Source organism: Narcine bancroftii, chromosome 1 (genome assembly GCF_036971445.1).
Source record: "Narcine bancroftii isolate sNarBan1 chromosome 1, sNarBan1.hap1, whole genome shotgun sequence".
NCBI classification, from domain to species: Eukaryota; Metazoa; Chordata; class Chondrichthyes; order Torpediniformes; family Narcinidae; genus Narcine; species Narcine bancroftii.
The window spans coordinates 219,205,070-219,225,495 of record NC_091469.1 but is presented as its reverse complement, the minus strand read 5'-3'; positions in this window follow the sequence as shown (position 1 = coordinate 219,225,495).

Below are 20,426 nucleotides of genomic sequence, written 5' to 3'. Positions count from 1 at the left end.
GGGTACTCCACAAAGGCATCCATTGGCATGGAGCAGTTTCACTCTTTCCACCAGGGAATTTGTCTTGCTTCTCCTCACATGCTACTTGAGATGGACTGGACCAGGAGTGGTGAGCCAGGTTGGAAGTGTAGTTCCTGATGCCGACCTTCTCTTGAAATTGAATAGGAGCCCATGAGGAGTAGCTTTGGTCACTGTACATAGTAGCAAATGGATGGAATGGAGCGCCATAGGAAGGACTTCCTGCTAGCACGAGTCAGGAAGGCCTCTTGACTTGAGGGCCAGCTTGACAGCCTTCCAGACCGTGGGATTTTCCTTTTCAACCTGCCCGTTCCCCTGGGCTTTGTAGCTCGAAGTCCTGCTGGATGCGATGCCCCTCACCAGCAGGTTCTGACACAGCTCGTCACTCATAAAGGATGAGCCCCGGTCACTATTAATATAGCTGGGATACCCAAACAGGGCAAAAATGGAGTCTAGGGCCTTTATGACTGGCAAAGTGGACGTGTCTGGACATGGGATGGTGAACGAGAAGCGGGAGTACTCATCAGTGATAGAGAGGAAGAAAGTGTTCCCATTCATGGAGGGGAGAGGTCCCTTAAAATCGACACGGAGCCGTTCGAAGGGCCTGGATGACTTGATCAGGTGCGCTTTTGTGGGGCAGTAGAAATGTGGCTTGGACTCCGCATAGACATGGCAAGAGCTGGTCATTTCCCTGACATCTTCCATAGAGTAGGACAGATTACACGCCTTGACAAAATGAGCCATGTGGTTATCCCCTGAATGGCAGAGCTCATTAAGCAGAGTCCGCAGTTGGCCAATGTGTGCAGAGGCACAGCTACCTCTGGATAAGGCATCTGGAGGGTCATTAAGGGCACCTGGCCAATAGGCAATGACTTAATTGTAGGTGGAGAGCTCGACCTCCACCTAGCAATCTTGTCATTCTTAATTTTTCCCCTCTTGACATTATTAAACATGAATGTTACCGAGCGCTGGTCAGTGAGGTGCATAAATTTCCAATCAGCCAGGTAGTGTCTCTAGTGCCTCATGGCTTCTACAATGGCTTGAGCCTCCTTTTCCACTGAGGGGTTTTGGAGCACATGGGCTTTCAATGTCCGAGAAAAAAATGCAAGCGTCCTGCCCACCTGGTTGAGGGTAGTAGCCAGGGTCACATCCAAAGCTTCGCTTTCCACCTGCAAAGGTACATTCTCAGCCACCGTATGCATGGCGGCTTTTGCAATGTGGTTTCACATGGTAGTTAAAAGCTGTTTGGGCTTCAGCCAAGAGGGGAAATGTAGTGGCTTTTAGGAGGGGGTGAACCTTATCGGCGTATTGAGGGATCCACTGTGCGTGGATCTCCTCAAAGCTTTCATGGTCCTGGGGGCACATCCTATCGGGGTCAGCGCAATTGATACCATTCGTCACCATGTAGCCAAGGATAGCCAGACGTTTAGTCCTGTACACACACATGCTGGATTTTTGTGAGGTACATGGCTTTTGCTGCATGGAGAAAGTTCTGAAGGTTGGCAACATGATCCTCCAAGGTAAGACCAGAGATGGTGACACTGTCGAGGTAGAGAAAGGTAGCCTTCAACCTGTATTCAAACACCATTCTGCCCATCTGCCTCTGGAAGATAGAAACCCCATTAATAATACCGAAAGGGTCTCTCTAGAATTGATAGAAATGAACGTATGCCTCAAATGCCATGTGGAGGCGGTCCTCAGTATGGATTAGCTGCTTTCAGGTCAATAGTTGAATAGACCCGATGCTGTGCTATATCATTCACCATGTCCAAGATTCAAGGGAGGGGGTATGCATCCAGGAGTGTGTACCAATTAATTGTTTGGCTATAGTCAATTACTAGCCTGGACTAATTTTCCTCTTTTACCACCACCACTTGCACTCTTCATGGGCTGGTGCTAGGTTCGTGATACCTTCATCGAGCAGACATTGGTGTGCTGTAGCGCCTGTTCTTGGTAGTTATAGGTTTGCAGCCTGTGGACAGATTTAGGAAGAGGGGAGGGCAGGTGTTGATATTTAGTGTGGAGAAGCTGCATGTGGGTTCAAACTTTAAAAGTTTTCCATTCCGAACCATTATGGGAGAGAGGGGACCAGAATACTCCAAAGTCACGCTTTTAAGGTGACACAAGAAATCCAAACTCAACAGTACCAGAGAACACAATTCATTAAGTACATACAAAATGTACCATACAATGTTCCTTGAATACGGGTGGAGTGCGAATGGAATATGAAATAATTGGAAGGATACACCTTCAGGTTGTATTCTCATGCAGTTCGTGAGTCTCTGAATCTTTCAGTAGAGCCTGTGTCAATAGGCATTTAGTGGAATGTCCATATACCTTAACAGTCACGATGGAGTTGCTAAACTGGAGAGGCCTGGCCTGATCCAGAACCATGGAGGCTATGACCCCGGAGATTCCGTATTCCTCACTTGAGTGGCCGCCATCGTCCCGAGTTACCTGCGGGTAAGATGGCGCTGACCTCGTGGCGTGGCAAGATGGCCACCCTCCTTCTTCCTCTGATGATGAAGGTGCCGAGTTTGAATTTGAGTCACGGCAAGATGGCCACTGAGCCTTTTCACGCCGTTTTCTAACTGCCACCCTCCTTCAGTGTGTAGCGCAGCAAGTGGGTTCAGGCAAATTCAGGGCAGACGGCTTGGGGCTGCAATCAGATCCAAGAACTGTGAACTTCCCTGTCTTCCCCTTGCATGGCAAACCCTCGCCCAGTGCCCTTTCTTACCACGGCTGGAGCACACTGAGTCTTTTGCCAGGCAATGTGATTTGGGATGCTGGCTCTTACTAGAGAAAAAGGACTCCCTATTGTGGGAGTGCTCCCTAGCGCGGGAAGCAGCAGCTGTTAGGGCAGGGATAGCAGGAGCAGCCGGTCTTTGGAAGGAGTCATCTGAGTGAGCAAGCTCGCTAGCTTCGAGGTCATCATTCTCAAGCTTGGCCTGTTCCAGCCACTTGGCCAGTTCAACGTGGCTTGCCATTTCCTTCTTATCCGACTCGAGCAGTCGCTGCCTCACGTACCTTGAGCAGACCCCCTCTACTAGAGAATCCTGGATCTGTTCTTCCTCCTGAACACATCGTGTATCAGTTTCGTACCTGCACTTCTTGGCAAACATCCACAGATCCAGCAGGTAGTCATCGATGGTCTCTCCAGGCCATTGGCGACATAGAGCGAGGTTGTGCCTCACTAGGACTTCGTTCTTTGACTTCACGTACTGAGCCTTCAATGCCGTAATGGCAGCATCATATGTGGTGCAGTCCCCGATGACTACATACTCTTTCATTCCTAACCTCAAAATGTGTACCGACATCCTGAGTTCATCGGTGCAGAAGATGTCTCTGGTCTCATTCAGGTAGGCCTGGAAGCAGTCTAGCCAGTATGTGAACTCCTCAGTAGCAGCCAGACGGTCTATCAGCAGCACCCCTGGCTTGAGTAGTGCTTCCATCTTCTAGAGATATAAGCTAATAAAATTGTAGCACGAATCAAAGCTCTCACAACTGGAGGGAGAACAACCACTTTTATTAGCTTATAATTGAGGGTAGGGTCTTACAGTGGTCTTGGGATGAGCTCTGGGTTTAGGCGGGAAACCAGGGTTATATATGGGTAGATGGGGGCGGAGCCAGGAGGCAGAGTCAGCCATCAGCACAACACACTACCAATGAATCTCAGTTCACTGTAGGTGGTGAATGTTGTGCCACTATTCAAACAATGATGTAGGAAAAAAGGCAGGGACGACAGGCCAGTTAGTTTAACATCCATAAGGGTGAAAATGCTTGAAACTATCATTAAAAAAGAAATAGCAAGACATTCAGCATGAAGTGGATCCATCAGGCAGACGCAGTATGGATTAAACAAAGGCAGGTCCTGTTTGACAAATTTACTGGAGTTCTTTGAGGATATAATGAGCGCAGTAAATAAAGGGGAGCGGATGAACGTTGTTTACCTGGATTTCCAGAAGGCGTTCGATAAGATGCCACATAAATGACCTATACAGAAGATGAGGATGCACAGAGTTGGTTGGGAATGATGTATTAGCATGAATAGAGGATTGGTGAACCAATAGAAAGAGAAGAGTTGGGGTACAACAGTGTTTTTCTAGTTGGTGGTGAGTGGGGTGCTTCAGGGGTCAGTGCTGGTCCCGCAACTCTTCATGATTTACTTTAATGATCTACAAGAGGGGGTAGAGTGTAGTGTATCTAATTTTCTGATAACACTAAATTAAGTGGAAAAGCAAATTGTACAGACAATGCGGCGAGTCTTTAGAGAGATATAGATGAGTTAAATGAGTGGACAAATGTCTGGCAGATGGAATACAATGATGATAAATGTGAGGTCATCTACTTTGGAATGAAAATTGGAAGATCCGATTTTTATTTAACTGGCAAGAATTCCAGCATGCTGCCATGCAGAGCATCTTGGGAGTGCTTATGCATGAATCACAAAAGGTTAGTTTGCAAGTAAAGCAGGCTATCAAGAAGGAAAATGGAATATTGGCCTTCATTGATAGAAGGATTGAATGTAAGAACAGAGAGGTTAACTCTTCAAAGTATTGGAGAGATTGCTTCTGGAGAACTGCATCCAGTTCTGGTTTCCTTACTTGAGGAAGGATGTACAGCTGGCTTTGGAGGCAGTACAGAGGAGGTTCACCAGGTCGATTCCAGAGATGAGGGGATTAGTATATGAGGAGAGATTGAGTCACCTTGGGCTATACTTGCTTGAATTTAGAAGAATGAGAGGTGTCCTTATAGAAAGGAATAAAATTGTGAAAGGCATAGATAAGATGGAGTTTGGTAAGTTGTTCCCATTAGTGGGCAGGCCTAAAACTAGGGGCCATAACCTTAAGATTCAGGGCAGTAGATTGAGGATGGAGATGAGGAGGAATGGCTTTTCCCAGAGGATGGTGAATCTGTGGCAGTGCGCCCCATTGAGGCAGTAGAGGCAACCTCAGTAAGTATATTTAAGACAAGGTTGAATAGATTTTTACATAGTTGGGGAATTATGTGATTGTAGGGAAAAGGCATTAGATGGAGATGAACCCATCATCAAATCAGCCATGATCTCATTGAATGGCAGAGCAAGCTCGACGGATCGGACAGCCGACACCTGCTCCTATTTCTTATGTTCCTATGTTCAAACTATCAAATTGTTCAATGAAGTTAATCTCTAGATTTGTTGCAACATTGGGTTATGTCTTTGCCCTTTGCTTCTTGGCACAGATGAGCCTGGAGGATGAACTGCAGACATGTTAGTTTGACATCTGGTGGTTGGATACTGATAGATAAAATCAATCAAGATGCATTTCACAAACATTTCTCGGACTAGTTGACCCTGTATTGAATGTGCCCAGAAGTATTGCACTGCACGTTTTACAAACATTTCTACGACTGATTCCACCTGCATTGAATTCGCCCATCGTTATTGAAGATCTACCGGGACTAATGCCTGAAGAGGGCGCACAAAATCAGTGAACCGGTGCGGACTCGAAAGGCCAACATGGCCTGTTTCCACTCCGTAAATGGTTATATGGTTATGGTTAAAGCAAACTAATAAAAGACTAAGGACTACTGATGATTTTGGTCAAGTTAACAAAAGTAATTTGTCAGGAATGCATGTTGGTAAACCATAACAAGCTTTCTGTGGATCCTCTATCAATGGAAAGAAAATTTGGGAATATACTCAATTTCATAATGAGACATTTTGTTGAGTGCAACTCCATGGTAGGTACATACATTGGTAAATCCATCCTTATAAAATTGAGGATTGAGAAGATTTCAAAGGTTGAACAGGAGTGTAGCAATCCCATAGAATTCTTACCTAATCCAAATACCAATTTATTTCCAATTATTATCTATAATTTCATGAACCATACTTTCATAACATCAAGGCTCAATTTTTCCAATTTGGTCTTTTCCATCCTTCAATGTTATCATTGCTTCCATCTATCCAATATATTTTCAATCCAGACATCACCAGTCTTCCCCTTTTTAACCATAAGTTAACTCAATAGGAGGGCAAAAAGAGGAAGTGATTTTGGACATCTCTTTCTGGTCTCACATTCAGTTAGAAGCCTGCAGGATTATGGTTTTATTAAGGATAGGCCTGAATTGAATTGCTATTCCTAGGTACATTAACAGTTAGAGACTTCACAGAATCTTATATAAAGTTAGAGGATCCTTCATCAAAATAAAGCAGAAAATATGAAGTTTCACCTTCAATTCTTCTTTAAATGTGGGCTTGCCTATATAATACTCTGAAATGGCTTTTTACATTCTCTGCTCGTTTCACCATGTGGCCTGATCCCATAACCATCCAGGCTTAACTGCATCAGTACCAGCAAAAGGGTTGAGATTAACACAGATCTTTACAACAGAGTAATTTGGCACACAAATGGTGTGATACAATTGCAATTTATTTTCATGTGAGCCTTCTAAGTATCATTTGCAGCAGATAGCTACTTGATGGACCGATTGTTCTCCTTGTGCTATTCACAAGATCACAAGATTAAGGAACAGAAGGAGGTCACTAGGCCCATCAGGTCTGTTCCGTGACTATGCACTAAGCTGAAAGATTCTCACATCTAGTTCCATTTTCCAGCCTTTTCCCCATAATCCCTTGATACCCTTACTAATGAGATACCTATCCATTTCCTGTTTAAATACTCTCAATGATCTGGCCTCTATTGCTTTATGCAGCAGTGAGTTCCACAGATCCATCACCCTCTGACTATAGAAGTTCCTCCTCCTCTCTGTTTTGAATGGATAACTAATTAAAGACTAAGACCCCTTGTCCTCTATTCATCCATCAAGGGAAACATCCACATTCACTCTGTTGAAACCTTTCAATATTTGAAATGTCTCTATGAGTTCCCCCCTCACCCTCCTACACTCCAATGAATACAACCCAAGAGCTGCCAAATGTTTCCCATACTCCAGCCCCTGCATTCCAGGATTCATCTCCTCTGCACCTTCTGCAACAACATCACATATTTTCTAAGATAGGGGGCTCAAAACTGTACACAGTAGATGGGGGTCTCACCAATGTCCATAGAGCCTCATTAACACCTCTCTACTCTTATACATTATTCCTCTTTAAATGAATGCTGGCATAGCATTCGCCTTCTTCACTCCCAATCCCACCTGGGCATTAACTTTTAGGTTACTCTGCACAAGGATGCCCAGGTCTCTTTGCACCTCCGAGGATTGAATTTTTTCCCCATCCAGATAGTTTTCAGCCTGTTTATTTCCACTGTCAAAATGTAAAACCAAACACTTCTCCACATCGTACTTCATCTGCCATATTTTTGCCCGATCTCCCAATCTGTCTATATCCCTCTGCAATTTTAAGGTTTCTTCAACATTTCCTGCTCCGCCACTTATCTTGGTGTCATCCACAAATTTGGCCAGAAAACCATTCATTCCACAATCCAAATCATTAATATAAATTGTAAACAGCAGCGGCCCCAAGACCAAACCTTGCAGAATACCACTTGTTACAGGCAGCCATTCTGAATGGGATCCCTTAATTTCAACCCTTTGCCTTCTGCCTATCAGCCAATTTTCTATCCAGTCTAATAGCATCCCTGTAATTCAATGGGCCTTCATTTTATTTATCAGCCTAACATGCGGAACCTTATCGAAAGCCTTTTGAAAATCCAAATATATAACATGCACAGCCTCCCCTTTGTCTATCCTACCTGAGATTTTTTCAAAAAACTCTAATATGTTGGTCAGGCAGGATCTACCCTTTAAAAAACCATGCTGACTAGGACCAATCCTGTCAGGCATTTCCAGGTATTTCATAACTTCAACCTTGATGATTGACTCTAATATCTCCTTCACCACCGACGTCAGACATATAGGTCTATAGTTCCCTTTTTTTCTGCTTTCCACCTTTCTTGTACAGTGGAAACACATTTGCAACCTTCCAATCCCCTGGAACCATGCCTGAGACTATTGATTTCTGGAAGTTTGTGACCAATGGATCCACAATCTCCAAAGCCATGGGTGTACCTCATCCGGTCCGGGAGATTTGTCTATCTTTAATCCATTCAATTTACCTAGCACAATTTCTTGAGTCATCTTAACTGTATCCAACTCTACTCCCTGAAGCCTCTATCTGTCAGGGATATCACTAATATATTCCACAGTGAATACAGACGTAAAATATGTATTTAATTCTTCTGGCATATCTTTGTAACCCACTATAGTTTCCCTAGCTTTGTTTTCTATCAGTCCTCTGTCAATAAGTATCTCTCTTTTATTCTTTATATATTTTTTAAATTCTTAGTTTTTTTTTATATTGTTTGCCAATCTCCTTTCACAACTCATCTTTTCTTTCCTTATGACTTTATTTCTTTCTGAAACTTTCTAAAGAAATCCCAGTCCTCTGATTTCCCACTTTTGCTTCCTTGTATGCCCTCCCCTTTGCTTTCATCTTGGCCTTCACTTAGTTTGTTAGCCACATTGGTACCATCACAATTCGATTGTCCAATTTATTCTATGATTTTGACCTTCTCAAGAGTAGATTAAGAGCAATCTACAAAACAATGATAATATTCTTGCTGCTTTATAAATAATTGATTATTTCTGTGTATTGTTACAAGATCAAATCAGCAACCACAAAGAAGGTTTATCACACAGGGGTAAATATGGACAATTAATTTATTAACAAAAATTCACCTTCAAACTTTAATTCAAAAACCCCCCTTTTGTAACAATGCCCACTGGTTACTATGCAAATTTCTATAACAGTGTAAAACTAATAAATTCCCCAGCCTAAATATTACATATGTAATTAAAGTCTAAGTTATATTTCCAACCAGCCCACAGAAAAACTTAGACACAAAATACACAAGACTCACAAAACTTCGATCTCAACCGAAGCAAAGATCATAAACAAAATTCAGTGTGTTTGGTAAACTGAAGCTAAAAGATCTTTGAGAGAGAGAGAGCACAAAATTTGAAGTTGTCTTCTTGTGTTGCTTGCAGAGGGAGGAACAACTGGCTTGGTCCAGATCCTTCTGGCTGCCTTCGGAATGTTCATCCCTTTTTGAAATCCCAACATTCTAAACTGTCCTCCAGTCCATGACTCATGTTTTTGGGCCACCTTCCACTCCACAGCACCCCCAGGGGTGGTTTATCATCCAAGTCCAGAAATCTTTTTCATTTTCTGTACATGCTCAGTCTGTCTCCCACTCTCCCTTGGCTCTCTAAGGCAAACTGTCACTTTTCAACACAAAACCACATAACACATAGGCCAATACATGACACAAAACTCTGTAACACCTCCCCTGCTAAAAAAAATTGGTCCACAAGAACAAATTTTTAACAATTAATGGAAGTATTACATAAATAAAATAAACACTCCATTTTTAACAGCATGTGATTAGATTCATATCTACCCAGATTAACATCTTGACAAACAATCTGCTATTGTGTTATCCATCCCCTTTATGTGTGTAATAATTAAGTCATACTCTTGTAACATTAAGCTCCAATTCAATAACCATCTGTTCTTATTTTTCATTTAGACAGAAAAACTAATGGATTATGATCAGTATATATTATTAATGGTTTTCGAGCAGTACAAATGTACACATCAAAATGTTGCAATGCCAAAACAAGCGCTAATAACTCCTTCTCAATGGACGAGTAATTTCATTGATGGTCGTTAAACTTTTTTGAGAAGTACAAAATAGGATGTTCTACTCCATTACCATCCTTCTTCTGTAACAGTACAATGCCAACGCTTCATCACTGGCATCCATGGCTAAAGAGAATGGCTTTTCAAAGTTAGGGGACACAAATACAGACTGATAGCATAAAATGGCCTTTAACTTCAGAAATGCTTCCTGACATGCATCTGACCAGATCATTTTTTCTTTCTTTCCAAGTAGTTTTGTTAACGGGAGTGCAATTTCTGCAAAGTTTTTACAAAATCTACAATAGCAGCCAATCATACCTAGAAATCTCCGAAGAGCTTTCTCGTTACCGGGGATAGGGAACACAGTGATAGCCAATACTTTAGCTCCAACCGGTGCCACCTGTCACAGTCCTACCACAAAACCCAGATAAATTATAGTGGCATGTCCAAACTCACTCTTGTGCAAATTCACTGTGAGGTGTGCTTCCACCAGTCTCCGAAATAACTGCTCTAATTCAAACATGTGTTCTTCCCATGTATCCGTACTAATTACTAAATCATTGATATAGGCTCCTGTGTGCTCCAAACCCTGAATTACTGCATTAATCATTCTCTGAAATGTGCCAAGTGCATTTTTCATCCCAAAAGGCATAGCATTATACTCATACAATTCCAAAGGTATAACAAATGCAGAAATCTCCCTGACTCTCTCTGTCAAAGGAACACACCAGTATCCTTTTAAGAGATCAATCTTTGTAAAAATTTAGCCTTTCCCACCTTACCTATACAATCATCTACTCTGAGGATAGGGAAGGCATCAGTCTTTGTCACCATGTTTACCTTTCTATAATCTATACATAACCTAATTGAGCCATCTAGCTTAGGCACCAGAACACAGGGTGAATTCCATTTTGAACTTGATTTTCGGATTATGTCATTTTTGAGCATATAATCCACCTCTTGATCCAACAATTTGCCCTTTTCCTGATTAACTCGGTAAGGATGCTGCTTAATAGATTTAGCATCACAGACCTCCACATCATGACAAGCCACAGTAGTTATTCTTGGAACATCTGGGAATATATCCTTAAATTTCATAAGTAATGTCTTCATTTCTTCCCTTTCTGATTTATTCAAATGCATTAACTTGGTTTCTAAGTTTTGCAAAACTATGGAATTTTCCAGCCTGGAGCTTATCACTTTCTGTGATTCATGACCTTCCACGAAACCTATCTCCTCCTTACTTTCCTCTATAACTAGCACCTTCATTGGAATCCTAGTCTCCCCTCAATCATTTTCTCAAAGTAAGGTTTAAGCATGTTCACGTGACAGACCTGTGTCTCTCTTCGACGATCAGGCGTCTTAATGACATAGGTGAGCTGGTTAATTTTTGATTTCACCTTATATGGTCCTGAAAACTGAGCTCTCAAAGGGTTTGACTGCATTGGAAACAAAGCAAATACTTTGTCGCCAGGTTTAATGTCCCTAATTTTTGCTTTTTGATCGTACCAAATTTTCATTTTTCCCTGAGTAGTTTTTAAATTTTTCCTTGCCATCTCGCAAGCCTGATGTAATCTGTTTTTAAATTTTGAAACATAATCCAACAGATTTGATTGTATATTATTATGTATCCACTGTTCCTTCAACAATAGTAACGGACCCTTGACTTCATGACCAAACACCAACTCAAATGGACTAAATCCAAGAGACTCCTGAGTTACCTCTCTAACAGCAAACAATAACAAATGGATTCCTTCATCCCAATCCTTTTTAATATCCATGCAATAAGCACTCATCATATTTTTCACAGTTAAAAGGAACCTTTCCAAGGCCCCTTGACTTTCAGGATGATAGGCAGATGACACAATTTGATGGGCTCCCAATTCATACACCACCTGTTGAAATATTCCAAACATAAAGTTACTCCCTTGGTCTGAGTGAATTTCCCTTGGTAGGCCAAACAGTGTGAAAAATTTTAGCATAGCCTTCACAATCTTCTTTGCTTTAATGTTTCTCAGGGGAATAGCCTCTGGAAACCTTGAAGCTATGAGTGTTAACAAATATTAATTTCCCTCTTTGGTTTTTGGCAATGGGCCAGGACAATCCACTATTACTTTTGAGAAAGGGTCCCCGAAAGCAGGGATGGGTTGTAAAGGTGCCACTGGTGGTCCTTGATTAGGCTTGCCCACCAGTTGACAAGTGTGACAGGTTCTACAAAAGTTCACAACATCCTTTCTTATTTTCAGCCAATGAAACTGTTTCCTTATCTTTTCTACCATCTTCTTCACTCCAAGATGACCTCCCAAAGGTGTATTATGAGCCAACTTTAATATTTAATTCCTGTAAGTTTTAGGAATTAGAAGTTCCCAAACATTTGATCACACTTTTGAAGAGGTTCTGACAATAACAGGCTTCAATGGCTACCACTCTGTGGCACTGACCTCCACCAGTAAGAAATGCTTCTAATGTCTGGTGATAGAAAGCATGAAAGCACATATCCCCGAGACACTTTTTCCATTTCAATTTGCTTGTAGAAGAAATCATTCAATTGATAATGCTCTAGCCTTGCCCCTTCACTCTGTCTTGACCCACCTGGAGAATGATGCCTCATGCACCAGGCTGCTGTTCATCAACTTCAGCTCGGCTTTTAATACGGACATTAACCAGAGGCTGGTGGAGAAGCTGTCCTCACTGGAACTTAACACCCTTCCCTCTAACTGGCTTGTGAATTTCCTAATGAAAAGACCACAGTCTGTTCAGGTTGGTAGCAGAAAGTCTATCAACATCACATTGAACACTAGCATACTCCAGACCTGTGTGCTCAGCCCACTCTACTGCCCCACGACTGCACTGCCAGATCCAGCTCCAACAGTGTCATCAAGTTTTCAGATGACACAATAGCAGTTGGCCTCATCAGCAACAACGATGAGTAACTCTTCAGAGCAGAGGTGGAAAATCTTGTTGTACAGTGCCAAGGTTAGCAACCTGAGTCTCAAGTTGAAGGAGGTGTTCATGCACATCAGGAGGACCAGGAGTGACCACCCTCCACTACTCATCAATAACTCTACAGTGGAGAGAGTGGAGAGTTCCTTGGAGTTCACTTAACTCGTGACCTATCGTGGACTCTCAACATCTCCTCACTTGTCAGAAAGGTGCAACAGTGACTGCACTTCCTGAGAGGATTAAAGGGGACAGGGCTAGCAGCCACCATGATGTCAATCTTCTACAGGAGCTCTATTGAGAGCATCCTGGCCAGCTGCATCACATTATGGTACGGTTGCTGCAGAGAAATGAGAAATGAGGAGGTCAATCCACAGGACTATAAGAGTGGCAGAGAGGATCACTGGATCCTCCTTCCGCTTCATCATCATGATCTAACGGGATTGTTGTCTGAAGAGGGCGCATAAGATCATTGAGGGCCCCTTCCATCCTGCACACGACATCTTTCAGCTGCTCCCATCGGGGAGTATCAGTACAAGAGTATCAGAGCTAACACCACCAGGCTAAGAAACAGCTTCTTCCCACAGGCAGGGAGAATGCTGAGCTACCAAAAGTACTGCTTACACTAACCATCTCATATTTACAAATGGACATTTATTTATATCTACGAATACTTGCCTTGCATATGTATGTGCTATGTCTGGTTGTGTGTCTGAATGTTTTGCACTGAGGACCAGAGAACGCTGTTTCGTCGGGTTGTACTTGTGCAATCAGATGATAATAAATTTGACTTAAAGGAAGAAATCAGCAGTGAGATTTCAAGTGAGAAGTCCAGAACTTAGAGTCTAAATGCTTGAACTGTACAGGTAGAGCAAAAGAGGAAGATGCACAGGGGTTGAGATTTTGGTAACCACATTGACGCTGGGCATCATTAATATTATGGGCTTAGTGAGTGAATTATTAAAATATTTAGTAGATTTTAATTGTCACATCTTAATGAATATTATCTTAAACCTTCTGCCTTTCAGGGTCTTCCTTGTCTACCCAAACATGGCAACTGCTTTACCTCCATTTAACCAATTTGTGTCATATTTTCTGATAACATGCTTGAAAGGAAGAGCTTTGCAGTCCAAATATACCCCCTTCAGAGACTTTTAAGAAGGGGCAGGTTGAATCTTCGCTGCAACTGGACAACAATGTTCTTCTTCAGCCAACCAGAACAGGCAGTATCAATAGAGATTTGCAATGTCTCTTAAAAAATTATTGGATTCCTCACCTACCTTATCTGCATTCGCAACAGCACTAATTATCCACGGCCAGGGTATGGTCCTCATTTTATTTTCCCCATGTGGCTTTCAGTCACGATGTTAAAGAGATTCATCCCTCAGCCACTGATTCCAGTTTCCTTTCCACAATTCCCAACATAAACTGATAAAATCACTATGCTTCCTTGCAAGTGGTTGTTAACTTGCTGAACATTTGGACATTGTTCCAGGGGTCGTTTACAGTTTCTGAACAGCTTTATAAGAAACCAAAGAGCCTTGATGAGTGCAGGGTAATATCAATAATGCGCCAGACTTGGGAAAATCTTGCAATTCAGAACAATTGTAATCTTCTGTTTTCCCTTTCTAGTGTTTTTTTTTTCCTTTGGGAAGGTGATAAAGGCATTTTCCCAGTTGAACAAAGCATCAGTGTCCTGCTAGATGTATTTGTGCACGATCGATTATCTGATGCTGCAGACGTCCCCTATGGCTGCACAAAAGCAGATGGAGTTATCGAATTTGAAAATGGTTGTGACCTTCAGCAGCAGTTTGTAAAAGGTTCTGTAGCAGATGGCACAGATTTACTTACCATCATTGCATCCCCACCACATCATCGTGCTTGTTTTATGAATCGTATTTAATGACTCGAGGAACCACTGCACAGTTCTGCAGACAATGGTAGAGCACTTCATGGAGTCTGAACAATCATTTTCTTCCAAGATAGAGTACCCTAAGTGGCATAACCATTTAAATAAGTTCTTCTCAAAAATCTACAATGCAAGTATAGAATGTGTGTGTGTGTGTGTGTGTGTGTGTGTGTGTGTGTGTGTGTGTGTGTGTGTGTGTGTGTGTGTGTGTGTGTGTGTGTGTGTGTGTGTGTGTGTGTTGTGTGTGTGTTCAGTGCCCATTGCAAAGAAATGTTATTTTGTCATTATTTACATGAGGGAACGATGTAGCCACCTCAAAAAAACTGCCATCTCAGCTATACAAAATAGTAGATGGAGCAGACAACTAACAATGTGTACCTGGTTCGTGTATGCTTAAAGGATTCCAACAAATACAATCAAGCAGATTTTGGAAATACAGTAGTTGAAGAAAATCCAATGTGGAGACTGGGGCAAGATGAGCTCATGGAACAAGGATTTGTTTTTTTGTGTGTGTATAATCTGGAGAATGAATGCAACACAGACTCGTAACTTTAAATTGTCAATTTCCTTATTTTATTTTCTGTGCAATCACTACTAAATGGAAAATCAATTCCTATCCCAAATACTTCAGCACAATTGTGTTAGCTCTCTTTTAATATTTTCCACCGTTTTTGGTCTCCATACATGGTCCGAATGATCGCAGATCCTGTCCTTAATGAGATTTTTAGATGCATCAAATACGGCATTAGATTAAGATGATATTAGCCAAATTTTCTAATCCTTAAGTTATGTTAAAATCAACATCATTAAAATGATCAAAAAATGGAATTTAAATTTTTTGACAAACTTTGTTACAATTGATGAATATTAAGAACATACCTTTGCAATGATGTGTTTTCAGCACATGTCGGAGAAATAGCCATTTGGTTGTTTTAACCTTCAATCATTGTTTTGTTTTAAGTATTAACAGCAATTATCATTAACATTGAAGTAGTTACCTGTGACCACTGCAATAAATCTTGCTAAAATAACCAAAACATACTTCTTGCATCCAGCAACCTGTCCCCTAGAATCAACACCATCTGCACATAGTTACCATATAATCTACACAGATGGAATTCAAAGAACATGTGTTTCATTCCTTTAGGAAATATTACAACAAAGCAATACAATTACATTTTTAATTCACAAATATTAACATTCTTGAAGACTTTCCCATACTTACCATTAATAAGAAAATTATTTGGTAATTATTTTAAATGTTTTGATAATATTTCAAAACATCTTTTCTTTCTTTGGCTTGGCTTCGCGGACGAAGATTTATGGAGGGGGTAAAAGTCCACGTCAGCTGCAGGCTCGTTTGTGGCTGACAAGTCCGATGCGGGACAGGCAGACACGATTGCAGCGGTTGCAGGGGAAAATTGGTTGGTTGGGGTTGGGTGTTGGGTTTTTCCTCCTTTGTCTTTTGTCAGTGAGGTGGGCTCTGCGGTCTTCTTCAAAGGAGGTTGTTGCCCACCAAACTGTGAGGCGCCAAGATGCACGGTTTGAGGCGAGATCAGCCCACTGGCGGTGGTCAATGTGGCAGGCACCAAGAGATCTAGAAGAAAACAATTGATTGAAACAGCCTACAGCCAAATTTCTTTGATCTCTTTTCATTTTTCTGAGCAACAAATGGCATTTTCTTGTAGAATTTTATAATGCTATCTTTTTGGTTCAGGAATAAGAGAGGAATCCAATTGAAGAATTGTTAAGGGGTGAATTGTTTGCAGGGTACTTTAAAATGGGATCTTTTAGTTAGAAATCAAAGGCAATTCAATCAAGCATTAAATCATGAAAATGGGAACAAAGTGCGCCAAATAACAATTTATTGCCTTTTTCCATGTAAAATACCGGTTACCCATGTGTTCAGTCCTTGCCTCCTTGTGACCTTGCATGGTAATTTAATTTTGACATTTGTTGCTCATTCTTCTTTAACATGGGTCTTGAGTTTCACAATCATTACACACATGTGTAAATAATTATCAAAATTTCTCTCCCTCACTCTCTCATTTTGACTAATTGCTCAACTATTACCATTTGTGGATTTTACAGAGATACATTGTACACAGCATGCTACTGCATTTGGTTCTCATTAGGAGGGCTACTCATTAGTAACTAATTGGTCATGATTCTGGGATATTTTTCTGTTATTGTAAATGGAGAAAATGTCTTCAGTAAAGCTGAGAGTAGTAGTCACAGAGTTTAAGCTGGTATTACCCAAACATAAACACAACTGGCCTATGATTAACCTCAATGCCAACTGACTGCAAACATTGACTGTTCAACCTGCAATCAAAACTAGTGTGAGACCAGACAAGTAAGTGTACTCTGTGTCTCATTGCTTGTTCTATTAAAGTGACTGGACAAAGTAAATCAAAATTTAAATTTTAGAACATAGAACATCACAGCACAGTACAGGCCATTCGGCCCTCAGTGTTGTGTCGACCAATATATTGTTACCCAAAAAAAGAAACCCTTCCTATCTCGTAACCTTATTTTTTTCTTTCATCCATGTGCCTGTCTAAGAGTTTCTTAAATGCCCCTAATGTTTCAGCCTCCACCACCATCCCTGGCAAGGGGCATTCCAAGCACCCACAAATCTCTGTGTAAAAAATAACTTACTCCTGATGTCTCCCCTAAATGTTCCTCCTTTCATTTTGTACATATGTCCTCTGATGTGTGCTACCCCCATCCTGGGAAAGAGATGCCAGTTGTCTACCTTATCTATGCCTCTCAGAATCTTGTAGACCTCTATTTAAGTCACCTCTCATCCTTCTTCACTCCAAAGCAAAAAGTCCCAGCTCTGTTAACCTTGCCTCATAAGACAGGTTCTCAAATCCAGGCAACATCCTGATGAATCTCCTCTACATCCTCTCCATAGCTACCACATCCTTCCAGTAATGGGGTGACCAGAAGTGTGGTCTTACCAGAGATTTGTAGAGTTGCAACATGACCTCTCTACTGATGAACTCAATCCCCCAACTAATGAATTTTCCTCCACTTCTGAAACAAGATTTTTCTATTTTAAGAATACTACAAGGAAAAACAAATTTTTGAAAAGGATCTAAAAGACTGCATTGTTGAAATTCAATTGTATTTAAAGCAATATAAGATTACTTAGAGGGTAAAAATTAAAACAAAATATGGTCACATAACATTACTTTTGGTCATACATGTCTTTGCATGTGATGTAGAATGCAACTTAGAAATTTCAATCCCCGTGAAATGCCTACTTGCTGCTCTACTGTGAATTGATTCACACTCAAAGAATAGCATAAATTCACAATAAAGGAGAATTCTTTGCATTTATGATGCTTAAGTGGATCACCAATTCTATGCAGATTTCTTGGGATACCAAAGAAGACAAAACTCAGCAACTCAGCAAGCCACCAATCACATCTACAGAGAAACAAAAAGCTCATTGGAGTTTTTCTTAGGGCCATTCTACTTCCATCTGCTTGAGGGCAAAAATGCATCCAAGAGATCGAGGTCTTCTAAGTTAGCTATAATCTGATCTGTCACTTTCGAAAGGGAGTGAACCAGCCGTGTACATGCCACAGTGACAATCACTGTAACCTTGAACTATTAGCCAACAGGGTTGCAGAGATGTTGATGAAACCAAGGTCTCTTAGCCTGGTGATTAGTTTTGTACTCTTGGGCTGAAAGTTAAGCTGTTGTTGAATAAGTAGTAGTCCGATGTAGTATATTTGTTGTCCAAACTTTCAAGGGCTGAGTGCAGGGACAGGTGAGGACCTCTTTTTATGTGAATTGGAGTGGTTGGGAAGCTGGAGTTAGTATATGTCATGTCCAACCTTTCAAAGCGCTTCATGATAGTGGATGTCAGAGCCACCGGCCAGTTGTCTTTTAGTCCCATCACTACATTCTTCAACTCCAAGAGAGCAGTGGCCTCCTTGAAGCTAAAGGACACTCCAGCCTCCCAGAGAAACCAGCATCCATGGAGAGAAGTAGTCAATCAAGCCAGGATGGATCATCCATATTGTACTTCTCGCCCAAGAAGGTTGCAAAGAAGGTATGGTATCCTTGCCTTTGATGTTGACACATGTTTGATGCTTAATTCTTCCATTAGTTGTTCACCACCATTCATGTCTAGATGCAACAGAAGACCTTTGATCTAATCGTTGGCCGGGGGATCACACCTGCTCAGGCCATCGCATTCTTAAGCTTTTCGAGTGCAGGTTTAATTGTGCGTTGTCATTTTGCCTCATTTTTAGGTGTTGCCTCTGGCGTGGTGTCTTGGGTAAACTTGTACCTCTCACTTTGTTCATTTTAGATTGGTCACAGTGTTTGAACTACCGAAAGAAAATAGACACACACACACCGAGAGCAGTTCAGATTATACAAATGTTTATTACAAATTCAAAAGCTGATTTCACACTACAATATGCAAGCCCTTCCCAACTATACTTATCAACGCTTTGGACTGGTCCCAACTGCCGAAGTGAGGCAACGACTGCACACTTGTAGTAGGTTGTCAGGGTGCCGGTAGCACCTTCTCCACCTCCCCTGACCGGGACGTTGGCTGGACTCCAGAAGTTCTTCTTCTTCTTGCTGAGAGACGTTGCCACCTCTCGGAGAGAGTCTCCCTCTTCGGCAGCGGGACCTTGCCTTTTATTACCCAAAAACTGCTTACCCAAGCACCTATTCCCAGCACAGCAAGAAAGATAAGCAAGCAAGCTAGCATGCTAGGTTAATTAACGAATAACATAATTTTCAACTTATCATTTTTAATACAATGGTTTATTCTACATCAAGGCTAGGCTCTGACAGTCTGTGACCAAAACAAGCAGGAAGATTAAATGTTCTCAGTACACAGATGTCCTTTCTTCAGATAACAGCATCTCTGGCCCCTCGGTGGAATTTTGCTTATGTCTGCTGAGTCTAAAAACAATTAGGTTCTCAGCCTTGCAGAACCCAAAGCTGCAAGTTTTTAAAAAAAGGTTCTCAGCTCTGCAGAACCAAGAGCTGGGAATTAAGAAAAAAACAGGTTAAAATATAGGTTAGAATCTTCCATTACACATGGTCTCCTGTACTTATTACTGAACCAGGGATGATGCCCTGACGTGATAGCAATGGTAGAGTGATGGTTATGTCACTTCATCTGGTTGCAGATTAAGATGGAATAGATTTTTGTGGCTAATGAATTTTGAGTGTTTCAGAAATACCCAGTTTTTAACTAAAATGACAAACCAGAAAATGCTGGAAAAACTCATCAACTCAGCAAGCCACTAATCACATCTACAGTCTCATGTTGCCAAGATAACTTAATGATAAATCATAATCCAGTGTTTGTTTTCCAGACGTTATTCAGAGATGAGAAGCATTGATTCATTAGCCGAGGAAGGACAGTAATTGGTTACCTTGTCCAAGATTGACCTAGTGAGACTTTATGAGGTCTGGAATTAATATTGAGGATTACTCTTCCCCACATCTATACACCATACCTCTGCCCCCAGTGGGTGTGTAATAGGATGTAGCCAGAGATTATGGTGCAGGAGTCTGGCATATTCTAATGGTAATATCTTTCAACATGATGGTTTTGACATAGCTGATTTGGATGGTAGACTATACTTGGGAAGAAGAGAGTCAGCTGTGGAATTGGATTCTCACTTCTCACGAGGTATGGGTGGCAGATTTCCTTCTCGAAAGGACGTGAATAAACCAGATGAAGTCCAATAATAAATCAAGGATTTTCAGGGAGACCATTATTATGTACTTTATTTCATAATGCTCACTTATAAAGTAAACTGAATTTAAACTCCCCAGTTCTAGTGACAGGAGTTGAAGGCTTGAATTTGAGAGACCTCAAATCATGATCACAGAAGAATTTTCAGGACTGCTGCTGGTCCTTTA